At 33.6% G+C, this 14,576-nt stretch overlaps 1 long non-coding RNA gene across 1 annotated transcript in view; it reads right to left on the bottom strand.

Moving 5' to 3' along the window:
• Nucleotides 1-14,576, bottom strand: part of LOC143211706 (uncharacterized) — a 137,186-nt gene that overhangs the window by 37,951 nt on the left and 84,659 nt on the right. The window lies entirely within an intron of this gene.

The raw sequence follows: 14,576 nt of genomic DNA on the forward strand, positions 1-14,576 counted from the left end.
ATTCATACATGTTAAGAAAGACACACCAAAAGTATGCGTATAAAAAAATTGAATTTCTACTGTTTAGTAAAACAGAAATTATATTAATTTCAAATTGTGCTATCTTTTCGTCCCGGAGTGTACACAAACATCGTCAAAATCCGCGTTCTGTTTTGTTTTACTAGCGAACGAGTGCCATAAGTTTGTAAACACCCGTGGTCTGGCCGTCGACGTCTACTTGCGTCTTTGTGGCTGTAATCTGTAATGAGCTAGTCAATATCAGTTTTATCCGGTAAAACAATCGAATGTAAGTTGTGTCATCTCTCATTGCACAATAATATAACCGCGACGACCAATGAAACAAGCAATTGCTTTTTAATTGGTGACGTACATCTCTACAATTGACGTTCTGAAGTATAAAGCACGATCCCTTCTTCCATCACACTTAACCAGTGCAAGAATTCGTGATTCATTATTTAGCCTTATGCAGAGTCCGTCGCCGATCCGTTCTTTTAGTACTTCAATTATGAATGATATTCCGCCGCTGAACTGGCTTTGATGCTTAGCGGAGATTATGATCAACATATGCAGATTTTATATGCAACATAACGTCATGGAAGAACTGCTTCGTATGCGGCAGAACGTCGAATGAGTTTTGAATGGTTGTAATTCCTGTATTTTTTGAAAATATCAGGAACTATAACTGATAATACCTCATAAATAAGGATTATAAGTAACTGAAAATTTTTTCTCTCCTTGGTAAATGTTATCGTTGAGAGAAATTCATTTCGATCACTTATAACTAGACTGCGGATCTTTATGCAAAATAAAAATTGTCTCCATCGATTCCCTTAATGACTTTAATAGATGAGAAATCATGTACTGACATCTTCAATTTTAACAATTTTCCAACAATTTTGAATTTCTTCTATTCGATTTTCCTATAAATGCATAAAGATCCGCAGTCTACTAATAACAGTTATCAATAAGAGAAATTTATTTCGAATCGATGATCGTATTTCTTTTCACTTGTTCATAATAATTATTGATGAGAAAATTCATTATTTAATAGAACCTAATAGAAATAAATTTCTCTCATTGATAACTGTTACGAGTGATCGAAATCAACTTCTCTCATCGATAACTGTTATGAGCGATCGAAATGAACTTCTCTCATCGATAACACGGTCCAACAAATTTCAACTTTTTTGCGGGATTTGGATTCTCACTATGCAATTCTTATAGAGTTTATTGCGCTGATCGGAATCTGTCCTTAATTTTTCTCCTAGAAGTACAGTTTTTGAGAAATTTGAGTTTGAAAATATGACATATTTTTCAACTTTGAGAGTGATGTGTCGCATGTTAAAAAAAAATTTTTTCCGCGCGTGCTATTGGAAAAACCACAATTTTCTTAAAATTGTGAAAGTTTAACGAATTCTTTCAAGGTAAAAAACGTTTGTACCACAATCCCCATAATTATCCCATATTGTGCAAAGTTTCAGCTTTTATTTAAAATCAATATCATCGCTCTATCTCATTTCTATCGAAAGTTCTTTGATTTTGACACAGATTTCGTCGGTTTGGCCCATAGTGCGGCGCGGCGAACGCCCGTTCTAGTGGTGAGCGCCACTGGCGGCAACTCATGTCGGGCGAAGATATTTTGCTTTCTGGTTCGAAAAGAACGTCGACCATGGAAACTTGAAAGGGTGGTTTCTCAAAATAAAAGCCTGCTCTGTCGCGTGGTATAGTTTGATTTTCCGCTGGACCCTTATTTTTTAAGATAAATTCAAAAATATCCTCAAAAATTGGTGTAAAAGTGGTGACTCTCCGCATTTAGTGATTGTTTAAACATGTTTAAACAATCATAATGTATTAATATTGGATATCACTGTATTCGGGAAAATCTAAGGAATCTTTTTCTGTAAAGATCAATTCAATATTTTTTATAATAACACCATAATATTCGTTCAAAGTTGAAAAATATGTCATTCTTTCAAACTCAAATTTCTCAATAACTGCGCGTCTAAGAGAAAAATTAAGGACAGATTCGGAATCAGCGCAAGATACTCTATTGCATAGTGAGAATCGAAATCCTTTTTGGCTGTTGGATAGTGTAATTGCTTTGAGCAATCGAAACAGTTTTTCTTCATCGATAACAATTATGAAAGGAGGATCCAATTTTTTGGACACTAATAACTGTTATTTTATATAGCAACATTTTATATTGTTTTTATTTTAATGATTTATATTCAGAATATTATTCCATATTTTACTCATTTTTTACATGAGTTTAATTATTTTGCAACGCAGCCAAATACACTTCGCGGCGCACGGTTTGGGAAGCACTGATCTAGGGCAATAACATCGTAGAGTGACAGCTAGCTGAATATTCCATTAACACCTACCTAAAAAATGTAGTAGGTAACAATTAATACCGAGTTACATTAATCTTTGGCGTGCTGGCCTGCGAGAAGTAACCAACCACTGAGGAAAACAATTCTTAAGAGATGATCTCACACGAAGACAACCTGCTAAAATTGGTTCTTACTGGAACGATACGGTCATTTATACGCGAATCCCTTGTACACACATGCAGTTTCATTCAGTAAATTGAGAATAATTAGCGCGCAGGATTGCTTTAGAACAAGAGGTCAACCACAGCTATTTTCTAGCCGAGGATAGATTTCAACGAAAACAAGTCACACTGACCTGGCATTGACTCAAATTTTCCGAATTTTAGTGACAACTATTTCCTTTACTTCCAGTTCCGAAAATACAGAGTGAGACACACCTAACATAACTCGCATATTATTCACTGGATGAAAAGAAAGTTTCAGGCAAAAATTGCATGATATTAACCTTTTGCACTTCGAATTATTTTTCAATTTTGTTGCCAACAAATTCGTACTATTTTCAGCAGGGATCAAGTATAATAGTTATTCTAAAATTATCTACGATAAAAATCATTAATGAAAAGTTGATTATTATTGAAATTTAAGATAATGTACACAAAACATGAAGAAAAAAATTCGAGGAACACAATTATTAAAAAATATCGATTTTTATACTTTTTGGTTACGAATAACAATTGTTAGTGTCCAAAAAATTGGATCCTCCTCGATAACTGTTATCGATGAAGAAAAACTGTTTCGATTGCTCAAAGCAGTTATTGATGAAAGAAGTTCATTTCGATCACTCATAACAGTTATCGATGATCGAATTTCTTTTCACTTGTTCATAATAATTATTGATGAGAAAATTCAGTTCGGTTGCTTACTTAATTATTAAGTTATCTACTCTTTTTCGGATCGGGCAAGCCTGTGAAATTCATTGAGAACGTTTCGTACAACAAGACGAATCAACACACATAAAAACAGTGCCGTAACGAGGATAGGAAGCGCCTGTGGCAAGTGTCTACATAACTTGAGCCTCCCCGTAACGCAATAATGACAAAAAAATTAAAAATTTTAATGGAACAAGCTAAATTTTGCTAAATGCAATATATTAAATACAATTAACCTCATCAAAATGAGTTGTATGTATATGCAACAATGTATTTGTCAAGGTATTTGTATGAATAAATCATCTATAACCTAAATAAGAACAAATTTTTATTCATACTCAATGACGACAAAATAAAAGAAATACAAAACATAGGTATATGTTAAAATAATACAAAAACGTAAAACAGTTCGGCATATTTTATAAAGTAATTTTTCTCGTTTTTTCATTTGCAAACACATCTATTGTATCGTCATAATTTAATGTTTTGGCAACATCCTTTTCAATTGATATTACAGACATGTTTGTTAATCGCTCTTGTCCAGTAGAAGAACGAAGGTACGATTTTACAATTTTTAATTTGCTACACGAACGTTTGCAGGAAGCTGTTGTTACAGGTAGGCATTGTTATGAAAATCCTGAATGCTATATCTAGATTTGGATACGTGTTTTGTAATGAGAGTTCGTAAATTTTTTGCAAGATTTGAAAAACGTCCAAGCGACGATCAACCGGGTCGGTATTCTTCGTTTTGCGCCCCAAACCCAGTTGCGCCCATGGCGGACGCCTCTTTCGCCACCCCTCGTTACGCCACTGCATAAGAATAACCCAAAATCTGTTTGTTTGTCACATTAAATTTTGATTGTAGCAATTAATTTTACGAATAAAAAATTTATGAAATAATTGATTGTCTACCATTTGAAAGTTGTACTATTTAATAATAACTGTTACAAATTTCCTTCATCAATAACTGTTATGAGCGATCAAAATGAATTTCTCTCATTAATAACTGTTATGACCGATGGAAATAAATTTATCTCATCGAATAACTGTTATGAGTTTGTCTTATCGATAACTGTTATGAACGATCGAAATAAATTTCTCGCATTTACAACTGTTATGAGAACCGAAATAAACTTCTCCCGTCGATAACTGTTATGAGCTATTTAAATAAATTTCTCTCATTGATAACTGTTATAAGTGATTGAAAGGAATTTCTCTGAACGATAACATTTACCAACAAGAGGAAAAATATTCGGTTACATATAATTCTTATTTGTAACCAATACGATTTTAGTCGATGAAATACTTGTTATTCCATGATTTTTTTCTTTTTGGTTATAACAGTTATGGTCCCTGATTTTAAGTGTTTTATTTGAAATGACTTCAAAGGACAGTTCCTTGACTGCTACATATTTTCAACAATTTTGTTTACTAATTATATTGTATACAGTGAGTGTAACAAATATTCGTACGCCCTTTAAAATAAAATCACTCTTTCATAATTGTACCAAACAACCAGATTTTTTATTAACAATTAGAAGCACTGGTTTACGAAATGAAATGCAAAAAAATTTTCCAAAAATTATAATTTACAAGGGAACATGCAAAAATAGAAAAGGCATTTTTAAAACTTTTTATTCGGGCCCTTAAAGTAAATTTAAAATATAGTAGTTAGATTCAGTAAATAATAATAAAGTAGTTAGATTTCGATGAAATTTTCAGCATGTTTATAATTAACATAAATTTACAAAACATATACTTTAAATTTTCATTAAAAATGCCTTATTTATTTTTGCTAGTAACCTTGTAAATTATAATTTTTGGAAAATCTTTTTTGCATATCATTTTGTAAACCAATGCTTCTAATTGATTATAAAAAAGTTATTCCATTTTAAAGGGCGTACGAATACTTTTTACATTCACCGTAGCTCTCAAACTTTGTTGTAATTTATATTTGTGGAACTTATATTTGTGTTTTTAACTAAAAAATAAATAAAGGAAGAGCCAAATACATATAAGAACCCGTTGTATTTACATTTACACTTTCCTTTCTCTGATGTCGAGTGACACTCGACAAAGGAGTGCAAAGGGCTAAATCATATTAATTCAATCATTTTAAAATCGCTTGTCCACTAATACTTTTCCCTGAATTTCGAAAAAATATCAAAATCATGTAAAAACGAAGAATTTTTTTAGGGGTTTATTTTAGTAGGTAATACGTAAATAATTTTTTTTTATTGCTATTGATCGCAATTGTGAAGAAAGAAGTAACGGTCACAATTTTCAAGTTTTTTATCTGTGTCTGTAATAAGTCATATTAGCTAGTAAACTAATCCGCCTCAAATCTCAAAAAAAATCCAAGCCGTTTGGTCTGCATTTTAAAAATTAGTTCGTTTTTGAAGGGTGTACGAATGCTTTTTTAATTATTCCAGAGATATAGGCGAAATGATGTTTATCTTACGCTGTTCTTATTCAATCGTGGACAAAGCAAATCATATGTGTTTAAAGTACATTGTGTCAGTACAATACTTTTCATTATTTTATTGATATCTCAGAAAAGTTAATTGTACACAGAAAATAATTTAGCACCATTTCGTGGTTTCCTCGATGTTTAATTCAAACATAAATTTAACTGCTGTTTTTAATTAATATTGCAAGCTACGTAGAAAAAGTTTCTCTTAATTGGAACATGGAATATTGTATATAATAACTAAACTGCGGATTTTATGGATTTATAACGAAAATGGACACGTACAATTTAAAGCAGTGGACGAATTAAGAAGATTTAAGGACATCAGTGTATTAATTTCAGCTTAATAAGAGGACAACTAAAAGAAGGAAGAAATTTTTTTATTTTGCATAAAGATCCGCAGTCTAATAATAACATTTTTAATTATTTACTTTTTAGCGAGTTATTTACTTTCCACTTAATCCTTTTGTTTTAAAACTTTTGTCCCGCTTTCAAAAAAATAAACCCATTATTTTAATATTATTTTTTATAAAATTAGAGGAAATTATACATACTTATTCTGAATGGATTACTATGATTTCCCATAGTCACAAAATCTCCAAACATTCAAATCTACACACTAACAATTACAATTCGTACAATCTACTAACGATTTGTATGTAGTTGTTTGTTAATCAACAACATGTTCTCAAAAAGCGTTAATCGCTTATCGTTTTTAAGTTTATCTCATTTAATTCATACGAGTTTCAACGAAATGCTTCATGATCAAATTCAGGAATTTCGTTTAGTATTGTGACACACGAAATTTTTTAGAAACATTAAAAGTTTCGATCCGTTATATTTCCCAATGAATGATACAAGAATGGACACACTTATAGAATGACTGATGCTCCAAAATCCCTGAAACCCGCAAGATACTATAAAAACGATGCATGCTCCACGGGAAACTGGAGCAACCTTCTATCATTCTCATAAAGTGCCTCTCTCTTCGCGTCGGCCGTTTCCCATCAGTCACCAAAATATTTTTAAACGTAACTAAACAGTCAAACCCCTTCCGGATTAAATAAATACAGGATCTTTAACCAATCCACAGTTGCATCTCGGCATATGCACCTAATCGCTATCGTCTCAAGCTTTCAATATTCATGACTTTTTTATTACAATAATTTCTTAATACTGAACGAATTATCATATGATAAATACGAACAATATACTAAACAACCATCAGACTGCGGATTTTATGCATTTATGTAAAAAGTTAATAAGTGAAATTGAAGAGAGTGTAAAAACATCGATGTACCATTTGCAACTTATTAGAATTATTAAAAAATAGAAACAACATACCACTTGGTTCGTTGTCCATAGAAGTGACATAGACGATTTTTATTTTACATAAAAATTCACAGTTTAATAAGAATGTATATATGTTTAAAAATTTCTATTCAATTTTGCAAATTAAGAAACACTTTTATTATAAGAAACACATTAGCACGTAGTGCTAATGCAATGTTTATTTCAGTGTATCTTTTGTTCAATGAATGTTTCATTTTTTGTAATCGTATATGTATAATATTTGTCTAGATTTCATGTGTGCACAGAATTTGAAGTATTTTATTACGAAAATATCTTTCTTGTACATATGTATTTGTTTTAAAATTGTGTTATACCTTTAAGTTTCATTTGATAAGTGTGTGCGCTAGTTCATTATCGTAATATCTCTGCAAGTGTACAACAGTATTATAATATTTGCTACATTCTTCAAATACTTTCTACAAACGTATATATTAGAATATATACAGTGTGTTCTATTTAAACCTGCCCCTCAGATACTCAAAAAACTGTTAAACGAAATATTGCATATTTTTTTAATGTGTTAGTCGATGAGAACGCGAATCCCGCACCCTTGCAATCCTGGAAAAAAGGAGTCTACTCCCTTAAGGGTGCCGCACAGTGGTCGATTTACTCCAAAACGTGACCAAAAATAAAACTAGAGGGTTATTGTTGCTCGCTCGCTTCGCTCGCTCGCGAGTAGGGTTGTTTTTGCTCGCTCGCTTCGCGAGCTCGCGGATAGGATTTTTTTGATTTGGTGTGTGACTCTCCACGAGCCACACAAAGAACTTCCCAATTCGTTAGTTGCAGTATATTATTATCATTATTAAGTGTACGTTTTAATAAGATTATACGTTTTCAGGGAAATTCAATAGTTTTCTACTTATCAAAATGTTTGCTATATGGCGTCGCATTAAACGAACATCGCAGTCTCATTGCTCGCTTGGTTCCTTGTTATAGCATACTAATGTTGCAAAATAAATTGTCTTAATTAGTTTTTCGAAAACGATACAACTCCTTATTATCGGGGTTTGCAGTATTGGTCTTGGTTTTCTTCGATACTGTTAATTTAAATTGTCCCAAAATATATAAACAGCGCTCAATTTTGAAACTCTGCTCAGTGCTACATACAACTTTTATGAATCGTAATCGCTTCAGCAGGAACCACTGGAAATTGACTACGTGTGATTTGATATTTTTCCTCACTCGACATATGAACTTGATTCGATATTTTTATTATTGGTGTTAAATTTTGATGAATATTTGCATTTTTCATATAATCACGATAACGAGTTCTTACTTTCACTCCTACTCTGGCCAATTGAAAATCTAACCACAATATAGACGGAATTTTAGTATTTTCTTGAAAAGTAATAAATTTTAATATTCCGCATGTGTGCTCCATTAACCAATCCGTTTTCAACATCAATGTTATTAATAATTATCATATAGTTTATATTAATTTTCAATTTAGTCTCAGTTAATAATTCGTTTTGAACTGATTGTTTGTTTACAGATTGTAATATAAATTTTTTTTTGTACTTTCATCGATATTCTTTGAAACTGTATTCTCGGGAGTAGAGATGATTAACTCACTCTTGCATTGGGATAATTTTCGATTATTGTAAGCGGAAACATTAGCGTAAGGTACAAAAAAAAATGAAAAAAAAATTTTTTGTGTAATTACGTTTGTTTCTTCGATGGAAACTTTACGTTCTCGCGTATAAATTGCATTGTAGAATCAACTCCTTTCGAAAAAAACTAAAAACCTAAAAAACTACTTGACCAATATGGACCAAAATCTAATCAGCTCTAAGTTACGACGGGGCACATCGATTGCATCATTCATCATTCTGATCGCGTTGTTACTTTTTTATAAAACGTTAACGAAAAATTTGATCACATAGAAACAGACATACGCACACACACACACACACACACACACACACACACACACATACGAACATTTTGCTGAAAATAGTCTAAAATGACTGCAATGACCATGAAACGTGAAGATCTGCTAAAAAATCGATTTTCGATTTTCGGGGTCATTACAATAACTTCCCTATAAAATCGGGAAGTTAAAAAATGAATTTTCAAATCAAGAGTTTTGTATCCGTTGGTTGGCTACCCTGATAGTTGGGCTATTGGATGGTTAATGGAAAAAGGGCCTGACCTTTCCACCTGAGCGAGAAATTCAGTCTGAAAGTGTTCAAGTAGCAGCTACGCACAGTAAATCGTTGAGTGAGAAAAGTGCCCAGAAGTGAATATATTTGTATTATATGCTACTAATTTTTATTCTACAATATGGAGGGTGTCCCTGGAGATAAGTAAATCATGTTTATACATTATATAAAATGCAAATAACAATGGATAATGTGATATATAAAATATAACAAAATTTCATACGAAAATTTTGGAAACCTAGGAAAATAGTTATGATTTAGATCGATTTGCACTATGTGACTTGTACACACCTTTAGTTTGCATTATCACCTAGTAGGATCAACAAACATCGGGCACCCCGATGTACACCAGCGGTTTTTTTTGCAATTTTTGTAATGTACTGCATGGGCTGGAAACCCGCCTTTTGTGATTTAGACCTTATTTCATGGTTTAAAGTAATATTATTATAGGTCGTTGGATTCGTCTCGATACCAGTTACAATATTATGAAGTAAAAAATATATGTTAATATTTAAAAAATTGAAGTGACCTTTTTTTATAAAAAAAATTCTTTTCTCAATTTTTTATATTGAAATTTGTAGAAAAGTGAATACTGATCAACTTTTTATCAGATCAAACCTATTTGAAAAATCGTGTTAAAATACCGGTATCGCGCTTGTTCCTTCGCACGGAGGGTTTTACGACGGACCGTATTTCTATTGTGTATACAGGGTGTCCCAAAATTCGTGAAAATCCCGAAAGGGGGTGGTTCCTGAGACCATTTCAAGCGACATTTTCCTTTGCAAAAATGTTATCCGCGGCTTTGTTTAGGAGTTATCAACGAAAAACACGGACCAATCAGAGCGCGCCCTGGCCCGGCGCGCCAAGCCGCGCTGGCAAGCGAGTGTCGCGGTACGCCGTGACATCGCATCGTGACGGCGCGGCGGCCCAGGGCGCGCTCTGATTGGTCCGTGTTTTTCGTTAATAACTCCTAAACAAAGCCGCAGTTGACTTTGGTGCAAAAGAAAATGTCTCTTAGAATGGTCTCAGGAACCACCCCCTTTCGGGATTTTCACGAATTTTGGGACACCCTGTATTAACTAGTTTAAGCGACCGTGCTTCTTAGGGCATCTTTTGCATTAGTAAAACCGAAAAGTACCGATATTTATTAAGATTTCGGTAGAATATCGGTTATACCGAAACCGGTATTTTAACGATTTCAAGCATTTGCTGCTAGTTTCTTTGTCATTTCAGCTTCGACGTTTTCTGTTTCTGTATCCATCTTTCTTCGTTGATCTCTTTTGTTTTCAAATTCTATTTCTCGCCTTCCGTATTGTCTTTTCTGTCTCTTTTCTACTCTTCAGCTTCCGGTGTCAGAGTTGTAGCCAGGAAGGAACTTTTTTTGTTTTAATAAAGGATCATTTACACGGCGAGTTCCAAATAATATTTTTAGTTATTGAAGCACTATTATCTAAGAAATTTAGAAGTTCTTATCAATTAACGGACCATAAAAAAGGAACGCTTCAAAATTTGATATATGTATTCAGGAAAAAGTGGTTGTGAAAGTTAACAGAACTGAAGTAAGATTTTACCAACAGTTCGACCAACGGCTGATCGGTTCCCTTACATTTGATCTAATTTATAACCTTCCATTCTTCAAAACACATATTTAAAACAAGAATTTCTTCTTCTACAATTTACTAATTAGCCGGCTACTTGTGTTCTTTATTGTATAATTTGATATTAGATTCACATTTAACACGACAAAAAATCTTGAGGTATCAAATTTCAGCTGTATATTTAATACTTTCTTACTACGTACATCCGCCGTATTGATTCCGCCATTTTGTTTTCTGTTCTTTTAATTTCAGTTTCATAATTAACGACTTCAGGAACCCCAAAACACCAAGTTTTGTCCCATTCTGACAGTTTTCATAGGTTCAATCTCGATTTTACAGCCGCCATTTTACTTTTTTGCGATTTTGATTTTAGTTTCGTATAAATTAAAGAAAGATTTGATTTTTGGCCACGTTTTGCAGTAAATCGACCACTGTGATGCCGGCGCGGCCGTGTAAGAGTGTGGTGGCACACGCACACATCGCTAGATCCGCATATAAGTATATGAAATTACAAGGTTTACGAGAATACAAAATGACGCTTCAACATTGCAATGAGGAGTTCAGAAGCGGTCCAATTGTGATTCCTAAAAGTCAAATCTATGTGTGTGTCCGGTGCCCAAAATGCATATTTTTACGTTATCGAGGAATAATTTGTAATATTCGGCAGACACCCCGCCTGTCACAAATAATAATACAGCATCTCGAGATTTCGAAATTTTGCACTAGTAGCACCACTGTCTCTTTCCTAAACTGCACGTTACAAATGTTCCAATAGAATACGGCTGATAATGCAGGTCGTACCTTATACCGTTATACCGTTATTAGAGTAATTTATAATATTCGGCAGATATTGCCTGTCCAACACCACTGATATTGGCCTGTCACGAGGCAACCGAAGTAAGCAAGACGTCGGTAGATAGCCGTTTCGCGTTCCAGTGTTTTTGTTCAATAAATTTAGTGTTTGCATGGACGATGGACACTGTATTATCGATGGACAATATAATATCGACCTGCATTATCAGCCGTATCCTTTTATAACATTTGTAACGTGCAATTTAGGAAAGAGACAGTGGTGCTACTAGTGCAAAATTTCGAAACCTCGGGGTGCTGTATTATTTTTCGAATCATTTTTTGTGTTTAAATAATTAATTAATCAACTAAAAATACACACCACCGCCTTTGTACATGTCCTGGCTATGTCGATGTAGAGCGATTTTTTTTATTCGAACGATAAATCTCTCAATATTTACGAAAATCTGTCAGTGGCGGCTATCTTGTGATATCATGCTTGCTTCGGATGCCTCGTGACAGGCGGTATATGCCGAATATTACAAATTATTACTCGACAACGTAAAAATATGCATTTTGGGCACCGGACACACACATAGATTTGACTTTTAGGAATCACAATTGACCGCTTCTGAACTCCTCATTGCAATGTTGAAGCGTCATTTTGTATTCTCGTAAACCTTTTAATTTAACCCATATTTACTTCCCTGTTGAATAACTCGAATAAAAAAAATCGCACAATATTCAACAACCACAGAATTTACACACGAAAGATAGCCCTTCCAAATGATATTAACGCGGTTTATCAAAAAAATTTGTTGCTCCCCGTGTGATGTTTCATAGTTGCACAAAATTTATCTTAACCGTCAATGTTGTCTTCATCTCGCTACAACTTTGTAAAAAACCAACATAGCAACAATTTGAAACAGAGCATCTGAAACTAGAGGTTGCAGGCTTTGAAACCATTGTTTCACGACATCGATACGGCAATTTTTGACGGAGTTTTGATCACGTAAAGTGGGACCAATCTTTCGGGTTCGCACAAGTGATCCCTTAATTCTTTTGAGGAGTGTATACATATAACTTTACGTTTTTCTGTAGATAAATAATATATCTATGAATGTAATCATGTAAATGGTTTCTTTTATTCGTCCTAATGACATAATTATAAGATTTCACCAAAAAAAGTAATTTCGGGCAGTGCAAAAGACATCAGCAGGAACTGAAGTATTCGTTGCGCCCACGCGCATAGTCACCAGATAAGGGAAGGGAACACGAATTGAGAGAGGAACAAGTTACTGTCGCCGTAAGGTGGAAGTATAGTCACGTGACTTTTCTGCAGGAAATTTTGCAGGGCACTAAGATCTGACTAGATTTTGGGTCGAAACATGGGTTTGCGGGTTTCGGTTTTTTGTCCTTATATGTACGAGCATATTTTGAGTTGCACAAAGGGTCATTTGTGATAGAGGAAAACGTCTTTTAGTGACAGAAAAATACATTAGATTCTGCGGGTGTTTTCTTGATTTTTTTCTCTACTTAGGACACTAATATTATACTATTAGATATAAACACAATCTCGTTAAATCATGAGCAAAACACGCTGTGTTTAACCTTCCTTTTCAGAATGAGCCCTCACCCAGCCCAAAATCTGCTCAAATAAGGACAAAAAATCTAGTAAGGTTTTTGTCCTTATATATTGGGTTGGCAACTAAGTTCGTTCAGTTTTTGTGATTTATTCCAATGTAAAAAACCGAACAAATTTATTTGCCAACCCAATATGTAGTTCCTTCAGTAGCCAAGTTTATACGGAACGAGCCTGAGCTTGCTTGAAAGCGAGGGTCGCCGCAGGGAGCGAGACGCGCGGCCGGAAAAAGAGCGGTAGCCCTCGAAAAGCCGACCGAAAAGAGCAACTCTTTCCGACCTCTGCCGTAATTGATAGATTGATTTACAAGTACAGGTCTTTGACACGCGTCAATAAACTCAGTGGCGGCGCGGTCACTTTGCTCTCGGCAATGGATTGTTACGACCAGTGATGGGCAGCGTCGAATGCTTTTGTAATTGAAATGCGTGTGAAATAATACCCAATACTTCTATTGAATAATACAGGGTGATTCATCTAATGTTTACACCTCAAATATCTTTGTTGTTTTGAAAGATACGTCAAATATTTTGAGGACAAAGTTGAATGGTTCAATGGGGCTGTGGCACGTTGTCATAAAAATATTTGCTTTTATGTTATTTTTTTAAGAGTAATAACAAATTTTCAATTTCAGCTGAAGGTAGAAATATAACAATCCTTTCTAGCAGAAATACAGTGAATGTACAAACTATTAACTTTTTTATGATTGTACGAAACCACCTGATTCTTTATAATCAATTAGAAGCATTGGTTTACGAAATGATATGCAAAACAGATTTCCCGAAAAATATAATTTACAAGGTTACATGCAAAAATAAAAAATGCATTTCTTAAAACTTTTTTATTTGGGCCTTTAATGAAAATTGAAAATATATGTTTTGTAGATCTATGTTAGTTATACACATGCTGAAAATTTCATCGAAATCGGTTGACACAGGATAAAACGACACGCATCGACAGATGTACGATTCTGTGGATTTAAGCAGAAACTGATCAATAGTCGTGTAAAACTATGACTTTCACCATTTTTAACCGCTTGTAGTTCGTGTGTATGTTAATCGATTTCGATTAAATTTTCAATATGTGTATAACAAACATAGATCTACAAAACATATAATTTAAATTTTCATTAAGGGCCCAAATAAAAAAGTTTTGGAAAATGCCTTTTTTATTTTTGCATGTAACTTTGTATATTATAATTTTTGGAAAGTCTTTTTTTCACATCATTTCGTAAACCAATGCTTCTAATTGATTATAAAAAGTCAAGTCGTTTGGTACGATTATAAAAAAGTTACTCTGTTTT

This window comes from Lasioglossum baleicum, chromosome 8 (genome assembly GCF_051020765.1).
Source record: "Lasioglossum baleicum chromosome 8, iyLasBale1, whole genome shotgun sequence".
Lineage (NCBI taxonomy): Eukaryota > Metazoa > Arthropoda > Insecta > Hymenoptera > Halictidae > Lasioglossum > Lasioglossum baleicum.